Here is an 11264-nt window from a genome sequence, read left to right as displayed (position 1 = left end):
AATGTATGTTGTTTTAGGCAAAATTTGTGGTAGTGTGTTAGCGACAATAGAAAATGGATGTATTAACTTTTTGGGAAAAAAATGAACATAGAGAATCACCCTCTGTCATACATCAAGATAAACACCATGAGCATTAATGCTTTCAGTGCAAAGAATGTAGCCATAAAACTAATCTATATCATCTCAGAATGTGGAGACGTTTTCCTTAATTTTTTTTTTATTACATATCAGGTATCAAAAAAAAAAGGACTCATGCAATATCTATTAAGATTTGATGCATAACCATAACCAACACTATTCAGCCCACCACTAAATTTAAGAAATGGAATATTACTAATGCTATTGAAACCATTTGTGTTCTTTTAGGACACTTCCCTTCTTATTCCGGGCCTCCTCTTCTCTATCCCAGTCAGATAAATTCTATCCTGAAGTTTATGTTTATCCTTTGCTTGTGTTTGTATTAGCAATAAATTCCATATATACATGTATCCTTAGACAATGTATTATTCAATTTTGCTTGTTTATGAGTTTTATCATACTCAGTGTAAGCTTCTGTGGCCTTTTTCCTGCTCAAGGTTGTTTTTAACATTATATTCTTACTGTCATATATAGCTTTTGTTCATTGCATTTCACTGCTACATAATAATCCAGTATGTCAACATACTATAATTTATCCAACCTTCTGTTATTGGATATTTTTGTTAGATCCACTATTTTTGCTTCTAGAAACAACACTGACATGAATATTTTTAAATATGTTTCCTTGTTTCTCTAGGATATATACCTAGGAGTTAAATTACTGGATTGTAGGGATGCGAATGGTCAACTTTACAAGATAATGCTGAATTCTTTTCTAAAGTAATTGCACCAAGTTATGTTCTCACCAGCAGCATTCTGGTCAGTATCTGTTATTGTTATCTTTCCTAATTTCTGTTAATCGAGAGGGTATATCATCTGCTTCATTGTGGTCTTAGTTTATATTTCTCTGTTATTCATGGAGTTGAGGGCATTTTCATGTTTATTGGACAGTTAGCTTTCCTTTGTAGTGAAATGATTGTCCCATTACTTTGGAAAATTTTCTATTGAGTTGTTTTGACTTTTTTTTTTTTTTTTTTTTTTTGAGCCAGAGAAGTTCTTGATGTATCTTGGTAACCAATCCTTTGTCAGTTATTTGTGTTACAGTTATCCTCAATAGTTTGTGATTTGTCTTGTCACACTTTTTATGGTGTCTTTTGATGAAAAGAAGTTCTTAATCTTATTATAGTAGAATTTATAAGTCTTTTCTTTAATAGTTTGCATTTAAGAAATCATTTGCTTTTCCAAGGTCATAAGATATTCTCCTATATTTTCCTCTAAAAGTTTTAAAGTTTTACCATCACACACATGTTTTTAATTCATTAGAATTTGATTTGTATATACGGCATAAGGTAGGGATTTGATTTTACTTTTATTTTTTCCATGTGGACTACCAGCTGTCCCAGCAGCATTCAGTTACCTGTAGAGTGGTGCCTGCCAGATATCAAGATTCTATACATGCATGGTTCTGTTTTTGTTGTTGTTGTTGTTGTTTTTTGTACTCTAATTCTGGTCCATTGGTTAATTTATTCATCTTTGTGTTCATAAGACACCGTTTTAATTAAAATAACTTCATAATAAATCTTGATAAGCATTTTCCCACACTTTGTTTTTCTTCTCCAGATTTTTTGGGTCTTCTGTATACAAAATTTAGAATCAGCTTGTGAAGTTCCTGGAAGAAAATCTGTTGGGATTGAGAAAAATTTCTTATTACAAAAAAATTTCAAGTGTACATAAAAATAAAGAGAATTGTATAGTTTATACAATACAATTTTTATTATACAATTTTTATTATACAATTTTCTCTATTGGAGAAAATTATTTTTGTTAGGAAGTGTAGAGGCTAAATCCAGAAAGATACTGTATTAGTTTCCTAGGGCTACAAAACACCCACAAACATGGATGGCTTAAACTATTGCCCAAAGTTTGGAGTCTAGATGTCTGAGATCAAAATGTTGGCAATTTTCAGCATTCCTTATAGATAGTCTTCTCTCTGTGTCTTCATGTGGTCTTCTTTTTGTATGTATCTCTCTTTACCTCATGTTCTTTTTATAAGGACAATAGCCATATTAGATCAGGGGCTGACCCTTCTCCAGTGTTACCTCATCTTAACTAATTACCTCACAATGACCCTATTTCCAAGTAAGGTCATATTTTGAAGGATTAGGACTTTAACATATGATTTTGGAGAGGCGGGAGCATGATTCAACCCATAACAGATTGTGACCATGGTGGGGAAGGCCTTGGAAAACATTTGAAAAGATTTTGTATTTGTCCTGTGGGAAGATTTTGAAAGTTTTTGAACAGAGCAGCCATATGATTAAAGAGATATTTCAGAAAAAAATGGATTTTAAAGTAGTGTTTAATCAGAGAGTTGTGGTTGAAAACTAAGTTAAAAGTCATTTTGGGGGGGAACCCACAGATGGGAAGTCAGGAGAATCAGACTGGAAAAACACAGGATCAAGTACACTCTAGGAGTCTAGGTAGAAGGAATTACTGTACAGAACTGTTATAACATATCACCTGAAATAAATTAGATATGACCATTTTCAGTCTTTGTGTTACATCTGGTCAATATCTATATTCCAAGAGGAAGCATGTGATGGTCTATCATGGGTCATGGATCAGCTATTGCATTGGAAATCAGGTCACCTTGATTAACGGTCCCAGATGCGATGAAGGAGAGTTAATTATCTAAAGAAAATTGGAGCACTGTTACTAAAAGAGCAAATGCCCAGCACAAATGTGTAAGAAAAGAATCTAGAGGCAGGGATCCAGGGAGAAGATCATTCAAAGGCACCATATGAGGTGATGAGATACTGGACTAGGATAGAGACACTGTGAGGAAAGTTTTATAGTACCCCAAAACATATTGATGATCAAGGATACACATAGCGATCGTGGGCTGATGACAAAAGCAGTGTGGTCAGACAGAAAAGCTAGTTTTATTGGAAGGTATAGAAGCATATGTTTTATTTGGCTGCCCAGCACCCAAATATTCTTTCTATTTTGAAAGGATCCTAAAATAGGAAGGCAGCGTCCTACCTTCCACCATAGGAGCCAGAAGTGTGTGTATGGGAACACATCATCTGTCTCTTAGCTTCTACATTGAATAGCTAAAATGTAACTTTGTGACCTAGTGTGGGAACATCATATGCTCCCATCTGGAGCTCTGGTTCTTGAGGAAGTGATGTAAGGGAGCAATTTATGATCAGAGATAATTCTGGGAGGCAGAGTTGTGAGCCCAGTAGCAAGAGAGTAAGTGTTGGGTAGTCATGACATAAGGGCAGCATCCTTAGCAACCTGGGTCTGTTGTGGGGTTTTGGCTGTGTTTTTGCTCCCCTTCATTTCTGCCTATTTTCTGAGGCTGGTTCTCCAACCTTCCCAGGGATCCTGTGAACTAGCCCACATAGCCTTCTAGTCAATTCATTTTTTACTTACATTGAGAGTATGTTCCTTTTGTTTGGAATGATGCATGATGATACACAGAGGCCACAGCAAGGTCAGCAGTGACTGGCATTTTAGTCATGATGAGTGAAAGCAAATTGCATGACAGTCACATAGAAATGTCTGGAGTCAGCCGGATATGTGCGAGGAGTACATGTGAGGAGTCAGTATGGAGGTAGAGTAGGTTGCTATCTACCTAGATGTGATTAAGGCAATTATGAGAGTGGATGAGTTTGCTTCAAGGAAGAGAGTATGAAGAGAGGAAAGAATGCCAAGGGCTAATTTTTGGGCTACTTCACCCTAAGAGAATAGGAGAAGAAAGAAATGAATAACTGCAATCACAGAGATGGGCAGAAAGACAATAAAGTTCAACATTACAGAAGTTAGGAAAGGAGAGAAGGTCAAGGAGAAGTCAAAGGATCAAATGAGTGATGAAGTATTCAAAGAGAATGAGACGTAAATGTTCAAAGAAAATGAGAACTAAGTATAATTTATTCAATTTGTCACTGGTAGCATTTACAAAATTATAAATTTCAAAGCAAAATATAATCTGTGTAGTGTTAAAATTAATTGTAATGCCTACTATGTAGCACTCCCTGTGACAAACACTCTATGTGTATTACTGTATGTGAAATAGAGATTATCTTCCTCATGCACATAAAGAAAATGAAACTTAGTGAAATGAAGTAATATGCTGTGTTCACGTGGCCGTTGAGTTGCAGATCTGGGATAGAAACAGGTTTGTAGGATCCCAGAGTCTTGTGTTCTTAATGTTCCACTCTTGTTAATAAGCATGGCAAGATGAACATATTTTAACACCTTAAAGCTGAATTTGCCCATCTTGTCAAGCCTCGTGATATACTATACCAATCTCTTGTTCCTTTTGTTGTTGATTCATTTACACCTTACATCATTTTGAAGTTTCATGCTATTGAATCTTTACCACTTATAAATGTAGTCAGATAGGACTGAATTTTAAAAATAAGTTGTGATTATGTTTGGAATCTTTGGATTTAACTTATTCTTTGTACCAGAAAGTTTTTTGAACTTTTGTAAAACATGGAACCCTCTCCTCTCAAATTTGGTTGTTTTGACTTAAAAAAGCCCAACTTATATACTACTTTCAACAGTTTCCTTAAAATATACCAGAAAATTGGTAAAAATCATGTATGCAATGATTTACATGGATGTACATGTTTGCAAAAACATATCTTTATCTTTTAATAAAATACTTTAAGTTTAAGCCTACAAAGAAAACAAAAACATTTAGTAATCATATTTCCCTTGCTTTTTTCCTCTCCCTTTTTCCTTTCTAGCATAAAATTGGTTTGGGGTCTAATGTTAGACTTACCTGGGTTTAACTCTTGGCTGCATCACTTATGAAGTATTTGGCTGTAGGCAAGATATTCGACCTTCATTTTTTTTCACCTGGAAGTGAAAATCATGCCAGTACCTACTTTACTGGGTTCCTGTATGTTGGATAGAAGTAAGAGTAGTGCCTGACACATAGAGAGTTCTCAGTAAATGTTGGTCATCACTACTCCAGGCCTTAGTCTCAATGTGGAAAGGAGAGCTTGTTTGCTGGTCCTGGCATGCAGTTTGTTAACAGCCTTCAAACGTCTGCTACCATCTCTTGCCCCCAGCTGCCTTCTCTCCATCTTTCCGCTTCCTGCTTTTAATCAAAATATGATTTAAAAGTATTCTTTTTTTTTTTTTTTAAGTTGGTTTATTTTGAGAGAGAGAGAAAGCATGTGTAGGGGAGGGGCAGAGAGAGAGAGAGAACCCAAGCAGGCTCTGCACTGTCAGCACAGAGTCTGATCCAGGGCTCAAACTCACGAACCATGAGATCATGACTTGAGCCAAAATCAAGAGCCCAGTGCTTAATCGACTGAACCACCCGGGGGGCCCTGATTTAGGAGTATTCTTGTGTGGCCATCCTGACCAACCTTATGATATAACCATTTCATTCCCTCAAGTGTTTCTGTAACTCTTAAATCAATTGTTTCTCACAGTTGTGTCAATTTACAGTTCCTTTGTGCATTGAGTTTTATGTGTTTTCAAGTTATTTTTCTCACTGCTGTTTTTTTGTTGTTTTTGTTTTTTTGTTGTTATGATGATAACTCCATCAGTGTTGGGAAATTTAAGTTACAATTCCTGCTCTGATACTAACTAGCTATGTTGCTTTGGACACCCACCCCTTTTATGCTGTCTGGATCTTATTTTTAATTTCTGGAAAGTAGGGGCTTAGGCTAAGAATGAAAGCTAACATTGAATGATTTTTGTGTGCTAGGAACTTTTCCATCAGTTTTACAATAACCTATGGAGTGAGGTCTATTAAGTATGCCTATTTCACAAGGAGATAACTGAGGCTCAGACTGCTAACTAATTTGCTTCAGCTGAGTCATGTCAGTGCAATATTTGTGTTTATACTTTGTATCTGTATGGTTTCTGAAAGGTAATGAACTTCTTGGAATAGAGACTCTCTATCTCTAATATATATATATTATATATTATATATCTATATATTATAAGTAGGCTCTATGCCCAATGTGGAGCTCAAAGTGGGGCTCAAACTCACAACCCTGAGATCAAGACCTGAGCGGAGACTGAGTCAGATGTTTAACTGACTGAGCCACTTAGGTGCCCCTGTTTATTTGTATATTTAAAAAACATATAATTCTGTACAAAGGAGGGGACAGCCATCTTGTTTATACATCTACTTGAAAACTAAAAGCATTTAGGTCTCCTTTGAGGAACTGGAGCTAACCAAACTTTGGGTAAATTAAAAAAAAATCTCATATATGTGTAAGATCACTGTTAACAATTTTGAAAGAATGCAACCTACTTCTTTTAACATTTGGTCTCAAAAAACGTTTAAAAATATAAAACTCAGATGTTTGAATTCTAAAATTTTGGGGGGATTCTTAGTTCTTTCTATGCTTGTAGAACTAAGTCACTGGTAGTGTTCAAGATTTTGTTGTTGTTCTTCACCTTTAAGAAATTATGTTGACATTGGGATAAAGTGTTGTATTTTTATCTCAAAAATCTGAGAAACTGGTATTTACACAGTCTGAGGAAAATAGTCCATTTGAGAACTCAGAGCTATCTCCTACAACTGAGCTGGTTAATTTTCCCATGATGTCAGGAAACTGAGCAGAATTGAAAAGATTTTAAGGTTGCTACTTCCTTCTTGAACATCCCTCTCTAAGGGGAGTTATTCAGACCACTGGATAAAAGTGGAAGTGTCTTCAGAGCTAGTCAAGATTCTAGAGAATTCAAACAAAATATTTCCTAACCTTTAGAGCAAAATAGGTTTTCCTTGGTTTGATTTACCATGCCTATCAACATTTCTTAGAATGTGATCCACATAACACTATTTCTTTGAAAAAACGATTTTGTGTTCAGATACATTTGGGTAATTCTGAGTGAAGCAAAACTGAAAAAAGACAGTTCAAACTGTAGTTCTTCTCAGAGTATTTAGTATTTAAAATGCATTTACTTTTTTTTTTTTTTTTTTTTGATGAACAAATATTTGTTAAGCACTTTCCACAGGCCTGACTAGCTTTTGGGGCATAACAGAGGCCTCTTTCCTGCCCTTAGGGAAGAAAGGGCTGTGAAAATCTCTTGTCAACCTGCAATCAAATGTAAGGTATGCAGTTTCTCTTTTTTCTTTTTACTTCTTTTTTCCTTTTTTTCCTCCCTCCCTCCCTCCTTCCCTTCCTTCCTTCCTCCTTCCTTCTCTCCTTCTTTCTCCACCTCCTTATTTTCCTCTTTCTCTCTCCTTCCCTCTCTCTTCTTCCTCCTTCCTTCGTGTGTGTGTGTGTGTGTGTGTGTGTGTGTGTGTGTGTGTGTAGAGCATCTCTGGGGACCATTTTTCTGAGGATCATGCTTTGGGAAAATGTAGGACAATAGTTATTAATAGATTTCTTGGATATTACTTTCTCCAGTATTTTCCCTAAGAATCCAGATGCTAGAGAACAAGGCCAGGAAAAGCAAGCAGTGAGGCAAACCCAACTGATGACTTTATATACCAGTGTTCTCTGAGTGCACCTGGCCATGGTGAGGTCAGCACTGGGGACACAGGGACAAAATGGCATACAAGTGCTTTGAAGTAGTGAAGCTCTTCAGTAGTTTAATGTCAACAAGGATGCTGATGGAAAACATTTGTATTTTAACGTTTTCAAAATATGGATTATCAATTTGAATTCAAATCAGAGGAATTCTGTGGGTCCTTTCTGGAGGTAGAGATGTTACTATCAGCATCTACTTTGAGCTCATATGATTAACGGGCTCTAGGTACTTTTTCTTTGTGGAGAAGAACCAAGGAGGCAAAGGTTTGAGATGAGGAGAGCAGGGGTGGTGGGGTGGGAGAAAAACATGACGTTGGAACACAACTTGGGGAGCTGAAATTACTTCCAACCTAAAGCCAAGTGTATAGGTTGACTTACATCTGAAATATGTGTAAGACCTGCTGTCCGTAGAACCCTCAACACTGTTTCACAAAATGAGAGACTTGCTTATGGTACTGCTATGGTATCAGAAAAGGACAAGGCTTTTGATGTTATCTATCTAGACCTGGATTTGAAACTAGCTGCTTTTTTTTCTGTTGGATGCCTTTGACTTAAAATTACTAAGTTCTCAACTATGTGCAAAGGTTCTGGGAAAGTTACAAAGATAAATCAAACAGGAACTTTGTCCTCAGAGAGGTTAGGATATGAATGAGATATAAGGTATATACTTTTACCCATGATATAAAGTAGAAAATGAATAAGGATCATAAAAGCATTATGAAGCTCTGTTTAACCCTATATTTTCAGTTTACAATTTCATTCATTTGAAATAATGAGGGCCTTTCATGAACATCTGAAGACTGTATCACAGTGAATCTAATTTCTTAAAGAAAAAAATGTTTTGTTGCCAAACACATCAAAAGCATGCACATTAACACTTTGGCTATATTTCTAACAAGTTTTATGTTTATTTGTTAAAATTAGGCATTAGTTAAACTGTTAATGCTATTTCTACTAATAAACCATTTGAATGATTTGTGTTGTACTTGCCAACTTTCAACCTGATTTTATATCTATTTTGTCATTTGTTCCTTATAACAATTAGATGTGGTAAGAAAGGTAATAGCATTATTTATTTATTTATTTACTTATTTATTTTAACGTTTATTTATTTTTGAGACAGAGAGAGACAGAGCATAAACGGGGGAGGGGCAGAGAGAGAGGGAGACACAGAATCGGAAGCAGGCTCCAGGCTCTGAGCTGTCAGCACAGAGCCAGACTTGGGGCTCGAACTCACAAACCGTGAGATCACGACCTGAGCCCAAGTCGGACGCTTAACAGACTGAGCCTCCCAGGCACCCCATCATCATCATTATTATTAATATTATTATTAAAATGGAAAAGAAATACTTGCTGTCTACTCCTTTGTAAGGAAAATTACCAACTATTTTAAATAAAATGCAAGTCAACTAAAAAACATTGCAGAGAAATCTTTTTTTCTTCAACTTACTTCTGCTCGATGCTTTGGAAGTCTGTGGTTTCTTTGTAGTCCAAAGTGCTATTTTTAGTCTGCACCCAAAGGCCTGGAATTCTCATATTGACACAGACGACCAAATTTTTCTTTTGACTGAGCTGTGATGTGATAGGGTACAGAAGTCTGTTTCTACCTTTATTTTTGCAATTGCTCGTATGAGGTGGTATAACATTTATGATTGGGTGCCAGAAAACAAAAAAAAAATTATCTTATAATTTTATATCAGATTAAATAAAACTGTTTCTGTAACATGAACTGATAAAAATTTTTCATTTCACTCCTCAATAAGAAGAAGCAGCTTTTGACCTGTGTTTCTTTCTTTCTTTCTTTTTCTTTCTTTCTTTCTTTCTTTCTTTCTTTTTCTTTCTAATATGAAATTTATTGTCAAATTGGTCTACATACAACACCCAGTGCTCATCCCAATAGGTGCCCTCCTCAATACCCCTCACCCACCCTCCCCTCCCTCCCACCCCGCCTCAACCCTCAGTTTGTTCTCAGTTTTTTTTTTTTTTTTTTTTAACGTTTATTTATTTTTGAGACAGAGAGAGACAGAGCATGAACAGGGGAGGGGCAGAGAGAGAGGGAGACACAGAATCGGAAGCAGGCTCCAGGCTCTGAGCCATCAGCCCAGAGCCCGACGCGGGGCTCGAACTCACAGACCGCGAGATCGTGACCTGAGCTGAAGTCGGACGCCCAACCGACTGCGCCACCCAGGCGCCCCTGTTCTCAGTTTTTAAGAGTCTCTTATGTTTTGGCTCCCTCCATTTCTAACCTTTTTTTTTTCTTCCCCTCCCCCATGGTCTTCTGTTAACTTTCTCAGGATCCACATAGGAGTGAAAACATATGTTATCTGTCTTTCTCTGTATGGCTTATTTCACTTAGCATAACACTTTCCAGTTCCATCCACGTTGCTACAAAAGGCCACATTTCATTCTTTCTCATTGCCACGTAGTATTCCATTGTATATATAAACCACAACTTCTTTATCCATTCATCAGCTGATGGAAATTTAGGCTCTTTCCATAATTGGGCTATTGTTGAAAGTGCTGCTATGAACATTGGGGTACAAGTGCCCCTATGCATCAGTACTCCTGTATCCCTTGGGTAAATCCTAGCAGTGCTATTTCTGGGTCATAGGGTAGATCTATTTTTAATTTTTTGAAGAACCTCCACACTGTTTTCCAGAGTGGCTGCACCAGTTTGCATTCCCACCAACAGTGCAAGAGGGTTCCCGTTTCTCCACATCCTCTCCAGCATCTATAGTCTCTTGATTTATTCATTTTAGCCACTCTGAATGGCGTGAGGTGATATCCGAGTGTGGTTTTGATTTGTATTTCCCTGATGAGGAGTGACGTTGAGCATCTTTTCATGTGCCTGTTGGCCATCCGGATGTCTTTAGAGAAGTGTCTATTGATGTTTTCTGCCCATTTCTTCACTGGATTATTTGTTTTTCTGGTGTGGAGTTTGGTGAGTTCTTTATAGATTTTGGATACTAGCCCTTTGTCTGATATGTCATTTGCAAGTATCTTTTCCCATTCCGTTGGTTGCCTTTTAGTTTTGTTGGTTGTTTCCTTTGTTGTGCAGAAGCTTTTTATCTTCATGAAGTCCCAATAGTTCATTTTTGCTTTTAATTCCCTTGCCTTTGGGGATGTGTCAAGTAAGAAATTGCTGCGGCTGAGGTCAGAGAGGTCTTTTCCTGCTTTCTCCTCTAGGGTTTTGATGGTTTCCTATTTCACATTCAGGTCCTTTTTCCATTTTGAGGGTTTTTTTTTTTTTTTGTGAATGGTGTAAGAAAGTGGTCTACTTTCATTCTTCTGCATGTTGCTGTCCATCTCTCCCAGTACCATTTGTTAAAGAGACTGTCTTTTTTCCATTGGATATTCTTTTCTGCTTTGTCAAAGATGAGTTGGCCATACTTTTGTGGTTCCAATTCTGGAATCTCTATTCTATTCCATTGGTCTATGTGTCTGTTTTTGTGCCAATACCATGCTGTCTTGATGATTACAGCTTTGTAGTAGAGGCTAAAGTCTGGGATTGTGATGCCTCCTGCTTTGGTCTTCTTCTTCAAAATTACTTTGGCTATTCAGGGTCTTTTGTGATTCCATACAAATTTTAGGATTGCTTGTTCTGGCTTTGAGAAGAATGCTGGTGCAATTTTGATTGGGATTGCATTGAATGTGTAGATAGCTTTGGGTAGT

This window comes from Panthera pardus, unplaced genomic scaffold (assembly GCF_024362965.1).
Source record: "Panthera pardus isolate Hobbes unplaced genomic scaffold, ASM2436296v1 HiC_scaffold_13, whole genome shotgun sequence".
NCBI lineage: Eukaryota > Metazoa > Chordata > Mammalia > Carnivora > Felidae > Panthera > Panthera pardus.
Note: the sequence above shows the minus strand (reverse complement) of the source record.